Source organism: Phyllobates terribilis, unplaced genomic scaffold (assembly GCF_046119375.1).
Source record: "Phyllobates terribilis strain yellow unplaced genomic scaffold, ASM4611937v1 Scaffold_4__5_contigs__length_816908805, whole genome shotgun sequence".
NCBI lineage: Eukaryota > Metazoa > Chordata > Amphibia > Anura > Dendrobatidae > Phyllobates > Phyllobates terribilis.
The window spans coordinates 586159169-586179730 of record NW_027362764.1 but is presented as its reverse complement, the minus strand read 5'-3'; the positions used below and the strand labels follow the sequence as shown (position 1 = coordinate 586179730).

The following is a 20562-nucleotide window of genomic DNA, read 5'->3' as shown; positions in this document are numbered from 1 at the left end:
GTGTACCTTCACATAAAGAAACATTTCTTTTCCTAGCATACATGAGGCCTCTGTCACACAAATCACACTTAGCAGCTGCTGATAAATTCATCACATTTCACTCTGACTGTCACAGATTCGTTCAACTCAAACATTCCACATATGAAGTTATAGATATATATATATATTTAACCCAAAATTTTTGTATAAATTATCAATGCGCATAGTAAACTATTAAATATAATGTCTTAATATTTCTTTGAATATTCCCCGAGTACATATAATATAATATGAGAGTAATTCACTGAAATTTAAGACGCTTGAAAAAAAATACTCTTGACTTGCAAAAATAGAAATGTCTTAGATTCTTTTTTTACTGGCTACCAGGTTTTAAGTTACGTCAGCTGAAAATAGAATGAATGGGATTCTATACTATTTGCTCAAAGTTCAAAGGCTGCAGCTGTCACACGTCATGCAATAAAGTTACTTTAGTTATAAAGCACAAAAGAAATAATTAATAAGTGTTACACATAATATAGTTCAACTAGTTATATTGTTATTATTTTAAAATGTTATACACATAAAATCATGCAATTTTTTTCCAACATCCTGTGTGAATAAATAAATAAATCCATTTTAGAGTTGTTTGATCAAATCCTGCTTTGGAATGAAAACTCTAAGGAAACATAAAAATAAAATTAAATATCAAATTCATACAGAAACAGAATTATTTAAATATCTTATACATATATTGGTTCTAATGAAATTCAAAATATTGCTACTTTAATTTATATATGAGGTTCTAATTTATTAATTAATTAATTTTGTTTATTATATTACTATAAATATATATAAATACAATTATACACAATCTCTTCTTAGACAAGTGTATATATATATTGTAGAGATATATATGTATATATGAACTAACAGATTATATATATATGAACTATTAGAAACTATGTAACTACAATTTTACTGTATAAGAGAATAAATAACTAATGATACATTGTATAACACTTTGACACAACATATAATTACAATTTTTTCTTAGCCACTCCCTAAACCAAATCTTCTGTCTCTGTCAAAAATCTCCAGAAAAGCTCTGTTTAGGAAAGACATCTTTCTATCCTTCAAAAGCTCAGATAATTGCCTGTTCTTTAGTCTACATTCCATGATGTCACTCTCAGCTGGTCATCTCACCTGTCTCTGTCCGTCAATTTCGGCCATTTTCCTTTTCAGAGAGTCACAGTTCTGACTGAGTGTTAACTCTTTCTGTGAATAAATTGACTTTTGAATCATCTGATATGGCTTATAACATATGAAATCTTCTGTGTATTTCATAGATTTCATTTCGAGGACGACTCATTGGCTTTTGGTAAGATTTCTTTTCTGTTTTTACAAATTTAGCTTGATTTATTTTCCTTTCACGATTTTCATGTTTGCTAACAAAATCAAGCAACTGAACACATTCAAATAAAGACCTTTATGTGATGCAATAACTCGAGATACTGGATTTAAGAATTTGAATTTTTGTACAAAAGTGGTTATCATTTGTTGCAATTTTCAATTTTTGATGAGAGCTTTGTACAACCGTTCAAATATGGACATGAATGTATATGTACATTCTTTCCCACCAATCCTTAATTTTTGTAGATCATCTATGTTGGGGAAAACCTTTGTGGCACAATAAATCAAATATTTTAATCTGTCTGAATCATTTTCCCATTCATTAGGAGAGTCATTTTCACAGGGCATTAAATTTTAACGTCCGGAAAATGTCACAGGAATCCACATTTTAAATAATTGATTCCTCTCCTCATTGGATAAATCAAACTTATCAGAAAAGCTCTCAAATATCTCTGAATTTCTACAGACAGGATTTTGACATCATATTTTGGCATGATTTTGTATAATTTTAGCAAATTTTTCCTCATTTTAATTTGAAGTTGGGCCTCGGTAGCTCCTAAGTTTTCTGCTATTTTAGTGGCCCTTGTACGTCAGCTCCTACTACATCACTCATGTCTCCGCCCACATCACCTAATATGTCAATTTCTCATATGTCAATCATGTCTCCTCCCATGTCAGCTTTTTGTATATCTGTCTCTTCGTCAGACCCAAGGTCACCTTCAGTTACAGACACGTGTCTTACTTCTTGCTAAATTTCCATATTACAGTCAGAATCAGTATCACCATTTAACACTATTTCTACACTATTGTCCTGCTTAGACCTCTCAAGCACCAGACGATGAAATACATCTATCAAATGTAGAACATTCCTCAATTTGTGTTTGTCTCTATTTACCAATTTAGAAGTTAACTGTAAATTCTGCAATTCACATTCTCTATATAAACTAAGCCACAAAACATCTAAGTCATTTCCTTCATTAACTCTGAAGTTAATCTTACTTTGTTTAGCAAAAGAAATTATATCCATATTTTGCTTACCTTCAGATTTCTTAGCTTCTGATGATCAGCACGTACTGATCTGATCCTTGTAGTACCTCTGGTGCCTGTCAGTCCATCTGTAGAATAGATCAGTTCTCAATCTGTAGGTTCTTTCTGATTCTTGTGACAAAGTTAGTGGATTTCCTGACACGTGAACAACAGCTGTTCAGCTCGTCTCGTCTCTTCTCTCCCCTATTTGTTCAAGAAGGAAATTCACTTAAAAACACGAAAAATCAGGACTGGCTAAGGCTCGCCAATGTAAAATAAATACTTCTTTCTGTATAATTTTCTATCAAGGACTTCTATATCACGATATTCTTATAAAAAATTTATTGATTTATTCTTGGATTGTCCATTAAAAAGAACAATTGCAGAAGGTACATACAATAGTTAAATAATTAGAGTAATTGTCCATTTGTCCATAATTAGCTTAATAGTTGAGAATCACCCATCTTTTCCTGATCCTGGATGGTAGATTGCATCTGTCTGTGTCCAGCACGTGTGTCCGGATGACACCATGTGTCCGGGTAAAGAACGTGCTTCCTTGGGCCTACATCAGCAGCTGGTTTACACACAGCCCCTCGTCCTGTGTCCTGTGGAATGGCAAGCTCCCCCTGTCTCTAACATGGGCTTTTATTGCACCTGTTATTCCCCATATGGTAGTGAACTAAAAATACACACACAAATAGCGCATGTCATCTAGAAACGATGGCTGATGCAATCTTATGTAATGTATGGTACAGAACTCAGAATTAAGAATAAAATGAATATCCATAATTAATATTTAACAGAGAGCCACTGATGTGCCTAAACAGCGGAAAACCCCCACAAGTTACCCCATTTTGGAAACTACACCCTCAAGGATTTTATCCAGGGGTATAGTGAGCAGTTTGAACACATAGGTACTACACAGAATTTGATAACATTATGTCATTATATTGAAAATTTTCATTTTTTCATGAAAATTTAGTTTTAGCCTCAAATTTGTAATTTTCACAATAGATAATAGGAGAAAACAGACCCCAAAATTTGTTATGCAATTTCTCTCAAAAACGCAATTATATTCCATATGTGGTCAAAAACTTCTGTTTGGGCACATGGCAGGGCTAGGAAAGGAAAGAGCGCTTTGTCCAGAATAGATTGTGAATGTCATGTCGTATTTGGAAAGCCCCTGACATGTGAAAACAGCAGAAACCCCCTATAAGTGACCCAATTTTGGAAACTAGTTCATTCAAGGAATTCATGTTGGGGTGTACTGAGCATTTTAAACCTACAGGTGATTCACAAAACTTTATAACTTCCAGATGTGTGAACAAAAAAATAATTTTTTTCCACTAAAATACTGTTTTAGCACCAAATTTATAATTTACATGAGGGGTAATAGGAGAAAATGGAGCCAATAATTTGTTATCCAATTTTTACAGAACACAGTGATACCCCATATGTGGTTGAACCCTACTGTTTGGGGACACAGCAGGAAGGAGCGCTATTTGGCTTTTAGAATGCAGATTTTATTTTAATAGATTTTTAGCTGAGCCCCTGAAATGCCAGAACAACAGATACCCCCCCATATTGGAAACTTTACTGCCTAAGGAATTCATCTAAGGGTGTAGTGAGTCTTTTGAACCAATAGGTGCCTCACAGTATTTTATAACATTGGGACGTACAAATATGACATTTTTGTGGTAAATATGCAATTTTTGCATTTGCTGCAAATTTGTCAGGTACACAAGGGTTAATAGGTGAAATTAGACCCCATAATTTATTGTGCAATCTCTCCCGAATGCGGTGATGCCCCATATGTAATCAGAAATTACTGTTAGGCCACACGTCAGGGCTGAGAAGGAAGGAGCGCTATTTGGCTTTTGGAGCACAGATTTTGGTAGAATAGTTTGCGGCCAACATTTGCGGAGCCCCAAAGGTGCCAGAACAGCAGAAAAAAAAAAAAAAGTGACCGCATTATAGAAATTGCACCTGAAAATTAATTCTTCTATGACGCAGTGACTATTTTGTAACATCCACGCCAGGAATTTTTCTATGGAGAACTGCAAATATGCCAGTTTAGTGCCCATACATTGAGCTCCTATACAGTGTAGTGCCCCCATAAATTGTACCCAGCTTGTGCTTCTGGCGATACGCACCCCGTAAATTGTTAAGTGTGTACTCCCCACTACAATAATGCTAAACAAGTGCCGCTTACTGCGGTTTAGGCGCAGTAGGGCTCAGAAGGAGGGGAGCATTTGGATTTGGGAGCGCAGTATTCACTGGATTTTATTTGAGGGGGCAAGAGCCAGGTCACTTTTCCAGAGTTCTACCAGTAATGTGGGACCCCCCTATAGTTCCAGTGACAGCCACGATTGACAGCGGTATTTAAGGGTTAATCGGCCCCGATTGGCAATAAAAGCAGCCGGGGCCAATACTGTAGGGTGTCAGTCATATACAGATAAAGAGTAAGTACCAATACTAGCTACAAAAAAAGCGTACTATCTGTCGGTATGAGTAAGCAGCTGTGTCTGGGATATTGTAGCTATTTTGAAGTTATGTAAAAGATCTCAACCTCCTCAAATGTGGTTTTACACGGTCTCCAATATGAAAAAAATCCTGCATCAAAACAAAGTTTAGACATTCTAGATGTCTGACTATCTGGGAGAAGAGTTAAAAAGAAAGGAGTGAGTGAGGAAGTTACTGTAACTAGCTAGAACTGAACTCTACATTTAAGCCAAATTCCTCTAGTGAATGTCATCAGACCCAGTAAAGAACTGTGAGGGATGTCACGAATGTGCCCTCAATTAAGTGTGCTTGGGTACATTGCAGTTAACCAGAGGTTTTCAATTTTGGTCCATCAATTACATGCATGAATAGTGAACCCGGAAGCTATATTTCGCAATTCTGCTGCATAGTAAGGTGATATTGGGGAGAGCCAGTGCTCCCTGTGAGACCCCAGCAGTTGAACCGAGTTTGGAATTTAGTGATGGTTATAGCTCCAAATGGATTTGCTCAAGGACACTTGAGTGTCATTTAAGACCTTGACAGGTACTTTGACCAACAGCACCTCGACTAAATATAGGTATTTAGATAGTATAGACATTTTTAATGTGGATATTCGACCCAGCAGAGACATACAGTACAGACCAAAAGTTTGGACACACATTCTCATTTAAAGATTTTTCTGTATTTTCATGACTATGAAAATTGTACATTCACACTGAAGGCATCAAAACTATGAATCAACACATGTGGAATTACATACTTAACAAAAAAGTGTGAAACAACTGAAAATATGTCTTATATTCTAGGTTCTTCAAAGTAGCCACCTTTTGCTTTGATGACTGCTTTGCACACTCTTGGCATTCTCTTGATGAGCTTCAAGAGGTAGTCACCGGAAATGGTTTTCACTTCACAGGTGTGCCCTGTCAGGTTTAATAAGTGGGATTTCTTTCCTTATAAATGGGGTTGGGACCATGAGTTGTGTTGTGCAGAAGTCAGGTGGATACACAGCTGATAGTCCTACTGAACAGACGGTTAGAATTTGTATTATGGCAAGAAAAAAGCAGCTAAGTAAAGAAAAACGAGTGGCCATCATTACTTTAAGAAATGAAGGTCAGTTAGTCCGAAAAATTGGGAAAACTTTGAAAGTGTCCCCATGTGCAGTTGCAAAAACCATCAAGCCCTACAAAGAAACTGGCTCACATGAGGATTGCCCCAAGAAATGAAGACCAAGAGTCACCTCTGCTTCTGAGGATAAGTGTATCCGAGTCACCAGCCTCAGATATCGCAGGTTAACAGCAGCTCAGATTAGAGACCACGTCAATGCCACATAGAGTTCTAGCAGTGTGCAAATTGAAGTGGTCAGTGGGGCGCTAGAAACTGGATAAGGCGCTGATGAAGGCAGCAGATCACTGCAGAAACGCGTTGTGGGATTAGAACTTCAATAAAGAGGTTTGTTTTATCCTTTTCCAGCGCCTTATCCAGTTTCTAGCGCCCCACTGACCACTTCAATTTGCACACTGTTCACTTTTCCCTTGGGAGTTGTGGCTCGGGGCTGCGGAGATCTGGATACATTTTCATCTGCAGGACCTGTAGGACCTGCGATGATGTCATCACCCACGTGATCCCAACCGGAACCACGTGATTGGAAGCTCCGTCTGCTAACCCAGAGGAGACGATGAAGGCATTGTGGCAGCGCTATCAGCACCAGCAGCTGTTTAACCTGGGTTGTGCGGTCTGCACAACCCACCCAGGTGAGCAGACCACTGTATCTGCACACATATTTCACTTCCATACAGGTTCACACAAGCACTGCGCTTTTCTACCCCACCCCTTTTTGTCTTACAAAGAGTTCTAGCAGCAGACACATCTCTTCAACAACTGTTAAAAGGAGACTTTGTGTAGCAGGCCTTCATGGTAAAATAGCTGCTAGGAAACCACTGCTAAGGACAGGCAACAAACATAAGAGACTTGTTTGGGCTAAAGAACACAAGGAATAGACATTAGACCAGTGGAAATCTGTGCTTTGGTCTGATGAGTCCAAATTTGAGATCTTTGGTTCCAACCACCGTGTCTTTGTGCGACGCAGAAAAGGTGAACGGATGGATTCTACATGCCTGGTTCCCACCATGAAGCATGGAGGAGGAGGTGTGATGGTGTGGGGGTGCTTTGCTGGTGACACTGTTGGGGATTTATTCAAAATTGAAGGCATACTGAACCAGCATGGCTACCACAGCATCTTGCAGCAGCATGCTATTCCATCCAGTTTGCGTTTAGTTAGACCATCATTTATTTTTCAACAGGACAATGACCCCAAACACACCTCCAAGCTGTGTAAGGGCTATTTGACCAAGAAGGAGAGTGATGGGGTGCTACGCCAGATGACCTGGCCTCCACCGTCACCAGACCTGAACCCAATCAAGATGGTTTGGGGTGAGCTGGACCGCAGAGTGAAGGCAAAAGGGCCAACAAGTGCTAAGCATCTCTGGGAACTCCTTCAAGATTGTTGGAAGACCATTTCCGGTGACTACCTCTTGAAGCTCATCAAGAGAATGCCAAGAGTGTGCAAAGCAGTCATCAAAGCAAAAGGTGGCTACTTTGAAGAACCTAGAATATAAGACATATTTTCAGTTATTTCGCACTTTTTTGTTAAGTATATAATTCCACATGTGTTAACTCATAGTTTTGATGCCTTCAGTATGAATGTACAATTTTCATAGTCATGAAAATACAGAAAAATCTTTAAATGAGAAGGTGTGTCCAAACTTTTGGTCTGTACTGTATATAGGGGCTTCCATTTCGTTAACAGTGTCTCAACCACCGTAATAAATAGTGGGAAATTTGCCTGAAATATGGATGAGTGCAAATTTTTTTTAAAACATATTTAACACAAGAACCTGATTTCTGAGGCCTGAGTTTGAGTCTAATTGCTAAGGCCACATATTGGATATTTACAAAAACTGCAGCATCAGGATAAAAAATATTGAGTTTTGTTTCTCTAATCATGTTGTGTTATAGAAAAAAAATGATTCTGTTCTGTGAAACACCAAAAGGTTTAGCAGGTTCCCTAAATGTTGTTTTTTTATATTTTCAGGGGTGCAGCTTTTAAAATGGATGTTGGGTTTCAAAAATAAAGACCCGATAAAGCGACTTCCAAATGGATTTGGCCAGTAAATAAACAGGTTTTGGATTTTTTTATGGAAAATTTATAGGTGAGTTTATAAGTTTTCCAACATCATAAAAAAATGTTTAAAATTGTATTCCAGCATATAGTAGATGACAATTATTTACTATTTTGTGTCATATGTCTCTCTGCTTTAAGGATGAAAAAAGAAAAAGTTTGAAAATTGCTAATTTTTTTTTTACACATTTTCACTATTTTTCACATTTAAGGTACAATATGTCATGAAACAATTCCAGAATCACTTAAAACATTAAAAAAAATTGTATATTACCACATAAAATTACACATCAGATTTAAAAAATTGGGCTTTGTTAAGGCACCAAACTATCATAAAGTATACTAGTCCTCAAAGTAAAGGGAATCTATCCCCAGGTTTTTGCTACCCTATCTGAATGCAGAATAATGGAGCGACAGAAACTCTGATTTCAGCTAAGTATAAATTACTGAGCTGTCTGCTGTCATTTTGATACAAATCTCTGTTTTATCTGCTGCAGATCTACCAGTTCTCTGAATGCTGACCTGTATAGCCCCACACACACCAATGTTGGCAACTTTCTGTGTACACTGTGCATAGGCAGAAAGCTGCATTATACAAAGTTCAAGAATATGGTGGACTATATGGCAGCAGGTTTACTAGTCCTCTAGTGATAATCTCCTACTAATAAAAACACAGATTTTATGAAAAAAATACACAAAGGAGTCGAGAAACTGACACTTTGCTAGAATTAGGGTCTCTGTTTCTACATTATGCTGCTGTCAGATTAAGTGGCAAAACCTGGTGACAGATTTTTCCTTAAATCTGCTTTTGATGCTTTTTATCTATTATAAATAAGTCATGCCATAGAAATGCTCCAAAATGCCCACTTTTTGGCATTTTTTTAAATATATAATTTGTATTAGTATTTTCATAAAACATAATTCAGATTAAAGTGATAATCAGACACCCATACGCAGACAAGGTATATAATGACATTGTTCATAGGATTGACTGGTAATACAAAACAATACAAACATTAAGAACCATATAACTTTGTAACTTACGTCAATTTAGCTGACATACAATCTAGAAGAACTTTTTGGCATGTTTATGATAAAACTATTTTTTGATTTAGTTCATAAAAGTCTGATTTATCAAAATATAAAATTACTTAACCCGATAGGTAAACGCCGTAAAGAGAAAAAAAGTTAAAACTCCAGAATGAAAAGTGACCAAGACATTGTATCTACACCAAAATGGTAGCAATAAAACTGTCAGCTTGTCAAAAAGAGAATCTCTCACACAGCTCAATCGTTGGAAAATTTAAAATGTTATGGGTCTTGGAAAATGGTTAACACAAACATTTAAATGGATAACAAAAAATATACAAATGTGGCATTGTACTGATCTGTAGAATAATTATTAAGAGTCATTTTTACCACAGAATGTACAACATAAAAAAACAAAAAATTTTAAAGAAATGTCGGAACAGTATTTTTTTTAACAATTTCACCACACTTGGATTTTTTTCCCATTTTACAGGACATTATCTGGTAAAATAAATGGTGTCATTCAAAACTATAACCCGATCCTTTGCTGACATAATCTTATGAATGTGCTCCTGCTTTGTACTGTGTAATGGCTGTGTCAGGTCTATTACACACTGTGAGGCAGTAAGGGGAATCATATAAAAGGGTCGTTATTTGTCCCCTAGGATGTGCATAGAAGACTACAAAAGCAGCTGAAGAGCATTGTAATTACAGCCACAGCGGTGGTTGCAATGCAAAATAAAAGTAAGTGTGGACTTGGTCATGCTTTTTAACCAAGTCAGATTTAGGAAAACCTGAAATAGGCTTTTATTTTTGGAGAGATCTGCAGGATGGTAGTGGGGCGGATCTCTCCCTCCACTCCGAGTCTTGTGAGTAGCAAATGGTCACGAAATCCACTTAAACTCTTTCAGTTGAGGTTTGGGTGTGTCAGTGTTTTGCTTGCAAGCAGCAGAGCAGAAGGCTCTGTGTAGTACAGGTCTGTGTGAGTCTGGACTCAGCCTATAAAAGGCAAAGCTACTGAAACACCCACAAGTGATACAGTGGTGCAGTCACCCACGCCAACAGACTGTTCTGGATGATCCGGAGGATAAAGTTATGGATTTTGTTTGTGAGTTATAAATAAATACATTTAAGGTGGACTAATCTTGGTCATTGCGTCTTTATCACACTGTTGTGAAAACCACTGCATTACATATGGTGGAGAATGCAGGCAGTGTGAACTAAGGCATACCCCCAAAGAAAACTGCATGTCGGTGGTCAAGCCTGCAATACTACAGCTCAGGCCTGCCGACAAGATGGAGGAAATACTAAAGCAGTTGGCCCTTACCCAACAGCAGCAGCTGCAGTTTTAGCAGCAACAGCAGGAGCAGCAGCTGCAATGGCAACAGCAAGAGCAGCACCAGCAGCTGCAATAGCAAAAGCAGGAGCAGCAGCAACAGCAGCTGTACCAGCAGCAGCCTAACAATCTGCTACTGCAACAGATTGCGGCCCTGCAAGAGACATCACCACCATCGACCTCAGTTCGTCCAGAGGCCCAGGACAAAGACAGGTCAGCACTGAGGAAGATGCATCCAGAGGACGACATAGAAGCTTTCCTCACCATGTTTGAATGCACAGCGGAGCATGAGAGGTAACCAATTTCTCAGTGTGTTGAATTGGTTCCTCACGGGAGATGCCCAGAAGGCGTACTTTGACCTCAGCTGGGATGATGCCCAGAACTATGGGAAGCTGAAAGGCGAGATCCTTGCCCAACTGGGGGTTAATACTTATGTACGGCCACAATGAGTGCACCAGTGTTATCTTGTGGAGACCTGACCTGCTAGATCTCAGGGGTATGACTTGTTACAAATAGTAAAAAAATGGCTCAGCCTGAGACCTTGAGCCCAGGCCAAATGGTAGAGAGGGTAGTAGTTGACCGGTTGGTGTGAACTCTGTAAGTAGCCATACAGTGCTGGACGGGGCAAGGGGTCCTGGGCAACCTAGGTCAGGTAGTTAGCCTGATCAAGAGTTATATGGCCATCTAGGACTTTGTAAGGGACTCTACCCCACCGCGGGTACCACGGTGGCCCCTGCAAGGGGGAGCTTGGAAAAGGGACATGACCCTCTTCTGGGGTCAGTTACAACCGAGCACCATACTAAGGGGGTACTCCGGAGTGAGGGTGGCAGGAGACTCGCTTCCCTTAAACCTGTCTCATGGACTAGCAGTGCTGCCGCTATCAGGTGCTGGTAGTGCCAAGGACCAGGACATGTGGCTGCAAACTGCCCCTTGACTGCTGAACCCATGGACTGCGGATTTACTTGCCAGGTATCAATGTATGCCCAGGCCGTCTGCACCGCGGACTCCGTCGGCCAAACGAGTGAACCTCATTTGTGCCAGGTGCGCATCAATGGACACCGAGCAGATGCTCTCTTGGACTCAGGAAGCCTAGTAACACTTGTCCATGGGTCATTGATCTCCGGGTTAGAGCCCACTGGGGGAAAAGTTGGGGTCATCTGTAAACACGTCGAACTCTGCGAGTATCCAACGGCGCAGGTCACCTTTTCCACTCCATGTGGGGAGGTTTAACATGTGGTGGGAGAAGTAAAAACCCTTCCTTACCAGACTTTTTTGGGAAGAGACTTTCCCCTGTTCTGATCCTTATAGGAGAGTAAAATTAACCCTCCAAGGATATAGGTCTGTCCAGGTGCTGAATCCAAAGATCCAGAGTCAGGGATACCTGCCGAAGGGGTCACCCTCATAGAGAAAGAGTGTAAACCTGACAGGTTTCCCCTAGAGGTGTTGGCAAGAAAGTTTGAGGAGACCACGTCGACCCTGGAGCTGGAAGTATCCCGGGGAACTTTTGGGACAGCTCAGCTCCAGGATCTCACTCTGACCTGAGCACAGGAAATGGGGTGGCTCAGCAACCAGGAGCAGAAGCAATTTTTCCACGTATGGCGGTCAACCAGGAGTTGCTATATCAGGTTGACAAAATCCAGGACGAAGTAACAGGAACAGCTGGCAGCACCCCAATTGTACCGCCGGGCAATGCTCACTATGGTCCACAAACACTTTCTGGATGGTCACTTAGGGGTTAAAAAGATGCAAAAGCATATTCAACTATTTTTTTGGCCCGGGATTTATGCCGCGGTTCAGAGGTTTTGTGAGACTTGTCCAGAGTGTCAGTTGACCACATCCACCGCAAGTTTCCATAGTCCATTGGTTTCTCAGTCTATGATAGAGGTACCTTTTGAACGGATTGCTATGGATCTGGGAGGGCCCATTGCAAAGTCAGCTCGTGGCCATCAACACATATTAATGGCAGTAGACTATGCTACTCGTTACAAAATTGATAGACCGAGGTGCATTACAAGATATGAGATAGGATTAGGGATGAGCGGGTCTGTGGATGTTCGTTGGGTTCAACTGAACTTTTGTCCAAAGTTCGGGTACCAGAATTCTACCCGAATTTGAACGCAAACCCCATAGAAGTCAATGGGGACCCGAACTGTGCTTTAAAATGGTCATAGCAAGGGCTAGGGGCCTCTCGCTCTCCAATACAGTTGTCCCCGAACTCCAAACACTAAAATGTACTTTACAGTTCGGGTTCGCTCATCTCTAAAGAGGGTGTGACGGATTGACTCAATGGACATGACAGTATGACTGGTCTGGTTGGATTATATGCGCAGGGCAGGTTTACACTGGTGTACTAATTTGTGTGGGCGCCAAAGGATTGATACCGGAAACAATACTTTGAGTACACTTGATTAATGGACTGGATTTGTGTCTTGAAACATCCACTATAGCACCACAGTTTGTCTTTGATTTGGTTCCATGTATTGGAACTAACCCATAAGTTAGGTCTATAGCCCACCTATAACCATACTCACCTCCTTTGAATATCCAATAGTATCTTGGGTGGGTGTGCACTAGTTACCTATATATTTATGTACCGTTTGTGGCTGGCAACTGAACCAGTATTCCTTGAATGTTTTGACATTTGACTGATCATAATTGAGCTCATGAATATGATTACCTATTTCTTTTCATAGTTTTTTATATTTTTAAGCTACCAATTTTTTTTGCACTCTAATATTTTTTATCCCACTGGGAATATTGTTCTCGAAAATTTATATGAACATTACGGTTATTAGGGATTTTTATGGTGTAATATGATAAGACTATCACTACCATACTCATTTTTTGGAACCCCTTATGGGTTATATTTGAATTGGAATTTAGTTTCATCACTGGTCACCGAATAATGCATGACCTTGAGATCATCACAGATCTCAGTAAGTACTGACTTTTTTGTTATTTTGTTAGCTTTTCCCCCATTGCACACTTTCTAAACATTGTGGTAACTGTTATGTGATATGGTAATCATTAGGTACATTAAATTTTTGCATTGGAGCGGTCATCCTATTTGAACATTTTTAGTCTTAATGGTTTAGGGATTGTTTCTTTTCTATGATTCTTTCTCTTCAGAAGAGATGTGTTCAAGAAATGACAGTTCATGACGCACAAAGAAACATTTTTCTAGTTTGGCGTAAAGAAGATTTTGTTGCAGAATCCAGGTTCTTGGAGAAGATTAGGATGTATTCTAGATAGACTAAGACATACTGCTACAGGAAATAATGGTCGATTTACAGATTTAATTTACAGAAGATACAGGCTCCCTTAATCCGATCAAAGAGTTTAGAAATGAGGGGCACTGGAAAGTGGTATTTAAAAGGGTTATTTCCCATCTTCATGAATGGGTATTTTTGTAAAGTGGTTTTGTAAATACAAGCAATTTTGTATATTACTGCTTTTTAATATTTTCAGCTGTTCGATATTAACATTTTTGTTTACAGCTTGTTGCTTTTTAGACTGACTCAATTTTAATAAGCAGTATCGACAAAATCCATCTGTGAAGATGATAATAACCCTTTAAGATGATGATTTTAATCAAGCCCTGATAGCCTATGCATGATTTAAGGTGTCTGTCTTCCTTTCATACAAAAAAAAGCTTGCTCTGCCTGGTGAAGTAAAATTTTGGATGAATTTCCTCTTCAAATTCTCATTAATATAGGTGGAAGTCAGACACTGGAAGAGATATACTCTTCCTCTAGGTGGATTAGATCCTGGAAGAACGGGAGTAACACAATAAAAGGGCCAACTAAGAAGTAGTGTTTAGGCCTTCTGTTTGGAAAGGACATAAGCACAGTCCTGATAATTAATTGACATTGGCAGCTTGGAGGAAATCAAGGCAGAGTAAAGCTTCAGAGAAGGTAGCTTAGGTAGAGCTTTAATGCAATTTTGAAAATAAGAGTATCCCCAAGAGGTGATCGGATGACCAGTCAATAAACAGATGTAGGCACAAAGAGAACTAGTGCATCAGTAAGTGTCAAAACTACAAAAGAAATGTCCTCAAAATGTAAGTCTTCAACTTGAAGTGTCACCTTCATGGTCAGAATCTGCATACAGCCATTAGAAATTGCAGAAACATTTGCAAAGATAACTTTCAGAGGTGTCCGAAGAGAAATTAAAAGAATTTCCTGCATTCTGACTAATGAAAAATCAATAGAATTATCTGCAGCTTCTGAATCAATAATAACTCGTCCCATGAACTGAGAGGAACTGAAGAAAACTGACATAGGCACCAAGGGCTTATCGCTAATGGAAGTTGATGTTAATACAAAGTTGCTCTCCCCTCTTTCCCAAGGTTCCAGAGCTTCCATGTTTGGTCTTCAGTTTCAAACAGTCCATTTGGGAATGATCTTTTTCACCACAAAACAAAGTCCTTTTGTAAGGAGACAGGATCTTACAGCCAATAATAACTTTTTCTGGTCAATTTGCATGTGCCCTCTCTGGGAGGAGATATTGAAGAAACTCTAATATTTGGAACTTGAGAATTTTAAGCTTTCTATCTGAACTTCTCTTTAAAACATAAGTCCACTTGGGTTGCAAAAGAAAATAGATCATCAAGAGCACAGCAAGTCTCTACTAGTGTAACATCCCTGGCGGCGTGCTAGCATGGCTTACCACCTCCCACCATGCAAGACCGCCATCTTACCTATCAGTCTAGGCTGCACACTTTGCTCCAGTACCTGCTGTGTGCATCTCTGTTGTTTGATTGTTTAGGGCGGCAGCGCGGTTACTGCCTGATTCTTATATTTACTGTGTGCGCACTCCTAATGCGTCCCCAGCCTATTGCTGTGAGTCACTGGATACTTAAACCCCCTCCACCCAGTAGGAGGTGCCTGAGCAACACTTTCTTTCAGTGTGTTCTGTGCAACTGAGTTGCCAGGTCCTGTCCTGTATCTTGTCTGTTCCGCCACCCTGGGGGCTGTATACCCAGGCCCGTTATCTGTATCTGTGACTTTTAGTCTGTTCCGCCACCCTGGGGGCTGTATACCGAGGCCCGTTATCTGTATCTGTGACTTCTAGTCTGTTTCCGCCACCCTGCGGTCTGAGTTCCCAGGCTCGTTCCTGTATCTTTTTCCGGGTTCAGTTCCTGTCTGAACTGTGTCCTAGCCCGTTACCTGTTTGTCTCTATGTCCATACCTGCCCTTTTGCTGCAGTGTCTGAACCTGCACCTAACTCCAACTCGTTGTCTCTGTACTTTTGTTTGTGAGTTTTGTATCCACTCGCTACTTCATTGTAAGTACCTTGTGTGTATCTGGTTCTGCTTGTCCCGTTTCCCTGCCTCTGTATCTACCTCCTGTGTTCTAACTATCTTCCTGTATTTTCCAGTCTGTTCCAGGGGAACAGAGCCCTGTCCTGTCTGCCTGCACCTTCTGCTCTGTTCTGCTCTACTTGTCCACCGCACCTGCGGTTTCACTCTGCTCTGCTTGTCCACTGCATCTGCGGTTTCGCTCTGCTCCTGTTGTCCACCACATCTGCGGTTTCGCTCTGCTCTGCTTGTCCACCGCACCTGCGGATTTGCTCTGCTTGTCCAACGTATCTGCGGTTTCGCTCTGCTCGTCCACCGCATTTGCGGTTTCGCTCTGCTTGTTCACCGCACCTGCAGTTCCGCACTGCTCTGCTTGTTCACCGCACCTGCGGTTTTGCTCTGCTCTGCTTGTCCACCGCATCTGCGGTTTCGCTCTGCTTTGCTTGTCCACCGCACCTGCGGTTTCGCTCTGCTTGTCCATCGCACCTGCGGTTTCACTTTGCTCTGCTTGTCCACCGTACCTGCGGTTTCGCTCTGCTCTGCTTGTCCCCGCACCTGCGGTTTCACTATGTTCTGCTTGTCCACCGCACCTGCGGTTTCACTCTGCTCTGCTCCGCTTGTCCTCTGAGCTTGCGGTTCTGCTCTGCTAGTCCACCGCACCCGCGGCTCTGTTCCTGTATCCCAGTCTGTACTGGTCCCTATCCAGCCTGCATTCCTACCTGCCAGTATCTTCCAGTCTGCATACCAGCCGTGCCTGCCAGCACCCGCCTGTCTGCATACCAGCCATGCCTGCCAGTACCCACCCGTCTGCATACCAGCTGTGCCTGCCTGTTCCTGCATTCCCCGGTGTGGGTCAACAGCTGTGACAGGGGTCTGACCTGGAGTAGCACCTGGTCCCTCACTCGGTTCCTCCCTGGTTCACGGAGTCGACTGAGCCGACGTGCGACCTTGGTCGGACCGAGTTGATACTTAGGCTGAGTGCCCACGATGCGTTTATCAAACGTTTATGCTGCGGAATTTCCACAGCATAAACGCTTCAAAAACGCATGGTAATCCGCCCCCCCTCATGGTCCCCAAAGACAAGCCGCACTGTCAATGCCCATGCTGTGGATTTTTCTGCAGCGTTTATGCTGCGCTCAAAAATCCACAGCATGTCCATTAATTTTGCGGAAGCGCGGCGTAATCGCCGCCATTGACTTGCATTGAGACGCATATAATCCGTGTCAGCACATTTGTACTCACGGATCATATGCGTTTCAATGTGCGGATGGTACCCAAGTCTGGAGGAGAGGAGACTCTCATCCAGACCTGGGTACCATAGAAACTGTAAAAAAAAGAATAAAATAAAAAATAAAGATAATATTCACCTTCCGACGGCCCCCGGTCTCCTTCCCTATTCTTGCGGGCAGGACTGAAGGACCTGCGGTGACGTCATAGTCATGTGACTGCAGGCCCTTCAGTGCAGTGTCCCGCGATCAGCTGGCAGCCAGGAACTAGTGCAGCTACACACGCCGGGCCATCGGAAGGTAAGTATAGGTTTATTTTTTTAATTTTAAACATTCTTACAGTCACACTATATAAATCCATGCTGTTTGCATGGATTTATATAGTGTGACCTAGTTGTCAAGCACTTTCCAAGTGATGCTAAAATCGCTTGGAAAGTGCTTGTCAATCCGCATGCAGAAACGCATGTGAATAAGCTTCAAATCTGCATGTATTTGGCAGGAAAAACGCATGCATAATCTGCATGCGTTTTTTCTGCCAGGGAGATGCAGAATGCTGCAGAAATTTTCTGCTTCATTTCTGCATCGTGGGCACATAGCCTTAGTCACGCCCCTCCAGGCACTCCTCGGTTCATGGTCCAGTGGGATCACTAACCATGCTCACGCCAGTCAGTCCGGGCGTGTGCGTAACAACTAGCAAGTTCTTGCTTTATCCAGATGTACAGATTGACATAGCAGATTGCTAGAAGAGCTTACTTATTTTAGGCAAATTCTGATGGCATCATTTGGATCTGAGAAGCATAACATCCCACAAAAGTAGTCATTTATCTAAACAGAAGTATGGAATCAGAGCCTGAATTTACTTGACCTGGATCATGAAAAACTCTACAGAAGACAAAAAAGAAAGATGGAATAGATTGCCTAATGGAATCATCTTGTTCCCATAAAGGTGCAGTCCATGTCATCAAGGTTTCTTCAGAAAGCAAAGGAAAAATATAGACCACTTCAGACAAATCACAGAAAAATTGTTGGTGATAGACTTCAAAATGTATAGTACATTAGGTAACAAAATCCCGGCAGGCTTTTGGATCACCATTAAAATGAGATGTAAATGTGGAGATGATCACCAAGAAGGATATCTCGGATGAGAGGGGGGTTGTAACAGATGTTGAGAAAGTGGAGAAATGCCAGGTGTTTGAAACAGAGTACCCATACAGGATGAAAGGTCACGCACAGCCTGGACAATTTCCTTTTGGCTCACAGCAAATTACATAACCAGTCCTAATAAGTCCTCAGTATCCAACAGTAATGATGTTGATACCACTGCCCCTTTGGAATCTATGGCCTCAGTATTCTGTTAAAGGGAATCTGTCTCCCCCTGGACAATATCAGACCTCTATGGGCATACAGGTGATAGAAAAGTAAATCTATACTTATCTGTATGGCCCATAGCAGAGGTCTGATTGCAGAGAAATCTGGTTTTATAAAGTCTGTTTTCCAAAGGCTTGGCGTCCGGCGGACACCAAGCAAACCCCTCCTATCTGCTTACTAGTCCCCTAAATCGCTGCCTCTGTGCTAAATTACCATATTTCCCCCTCCCCTGCACGTCACAGGTCCCTGTGACAGGCCCTGTGAAGTGCCATGCGCTGCCTCCCCTCCCGCGCATGCGCAAAGCGCCGCTCCCATGGAGCGCGCTTTGTTTTCCTCCGGTCCCTGTCAGCGGGCGGGAAGAAGGTGCCGAGGGTCCACTTTTATGACTAGTGCACAGAGCGGCTTGATCCCCGGCAGCTATTAAAAGTGTGTTTTTCTCTCAAATGCTGTTGTGATTCAGAGACAAACATACATGGCTGGGATTCTACAGCCAGTGCCTGATACATGCTGCCCACAATTTGGGCAGCATGTATCAGCTGACAGGTTCCCTTTAAGGCTGTAATTGTTACATGTGTTGCCCGAAATTAACAAAGACAGTTACACTTCCCATGTACTCTGGTCACCTGCACAGTCCTGTTGTAACCAAACCACTTTGATTTTGTGATAGAAAGATTACGTGATTGAGGCACTATGTCCAAAGTGATGTCCTGTGACCATCAATGACTGCGGTGGAACATCACATCACTAAGGATGGCATGTTAGCGCAGTCTGAAACATGTGACCACTGTAGTATCATGAAACCACTGTCATAACTGTTATCATGGCAAAATGACAGAGCTAAGACTGATGTAAAATTTTAACAATAAGCATTTTAAAAAGTTTGTTATTTTGTAACATAGACGTCATCGTGTTTTAAAAATGTTTTTGTCTTTCTTTTGTGAATAACTATTTCATAGTATTAAAATCAATTAGTCACTGAGTGTGTTGTGTGCATGGTTATGTGTGAGTGTTTATGTGGTGTGTGTATGTGTTGTGTATGTGCATGAGTGTGTATGGTTATGTGTGTTTATGTGGTGTGTGTATGTGTGTGTATATGCATGGGTGTGTATGGCTATGTGTGTTTATGTGGTGTATGTGTGGTGTGTATGTGCATGAGTGTGTATGGTTATGTGTGTTTATGTGGTGTATGTGTGTGTGTGTGGTGTGTATGTGCATGGGTGTGTATGGTTATGTGCGAGTGTTTATGTGGTGTGTGTGCTTGTATGTGTGGTGTGTGTGTGTGTGTGTATGTATATGTGTGGTGTGTGTCTGAGTTGCCAACCATCCAGAAATTCCGGGACTGTCATTAATTATAAGGCACTTTTTTGCCCTGTCCGTAAAAAAAATGTAAGGCGTACATGATTTTTTTTGAAGCTGAAGAAACTTATACAGATCATTTTGACTGAAATTATCGTCATTTTACAGTGAATGAGGCTGATGTTTTCATATCAAAATTATAGGCTGTGGATATGTATCACTGATAATAATAATGATTATGGTTTTCCAATGTGTAGTAAAACTTGTCTGTGATTTTTTGACAAGCTGTCCAGAAAAAATAAAAAGTCAAGTTGGCAACCCTGATGTGTGTATGTGTGTGTAATCCCTTTAAATACATACACAGTTGCTGAAATGATGTTAGAAATAAAGTCTCATACCTGCAACAAAATATCAAATTTAGAAAAAGAAAATGTCCCCAAAACTACAAAGCTCTGTATACAAAAGGATTAAAACACTGTTACTAAGAACATTGCAATGTCTGGAGGGGACGTCTATTCTTCTCATTATTTAACATGATAAGAAAGTGAAAACAATACAGCACAACGTAATAATATTTTGCTTTCTTTCCTTCATTTATTAGCGACATCAAACACTGTACAAGATAATGTACTGGGGGGATTAGACAATAAGAGAGAAGGCAGAGAAGTCAGAGCTGTGGATCTCTACATCCTTCAGCCAGAAGAGGGACCTTTCTGCTACCAGATCGCTGAGCTCTGCTTCTACAGTGAGGGCAGAGACTGAGGGAAGAAGAGTCCATCTCTAGCAGTTGTTATGTCTTTAACAGCAGGCAGTGGGGAGGGAGGAGGGAGGGGGTGTTGTGCATAGTGTGTGTGTGTGTCAGTGTGTGTGTGTGTGTGTGTGACATCAGTAGTGTGTGTGTGATGTGGCTGTG

The 20562-nt window shown here is 41.1% G+C and overlaps 1 protein-coding gene across 2 annotated transcripts in view; it reads left to right on the top strand.

Annotated features, from left to right (window-relative positions):
* Positions 1 to 20471: 20471 nt before the first annotated feature.
* The window catches only part of ZNF521 (zinc finger protein 521), a 477609-nt gene continuing 477518 nt past the window's right edge, over positions 20472 to 20562 (top strand). The window contains exon 1 of one of the 2 annotated variants that reach the window (XM_073679187.1): positions 20472 to 20562. This exon is cut by the window's right edge and continues 314 nt beyond it. The gene's annotated coding sequence lies outside the window, so the exon portion shown is untranslated. The other variant, XM_073679189.1, reaches the window with a different exon arrangement.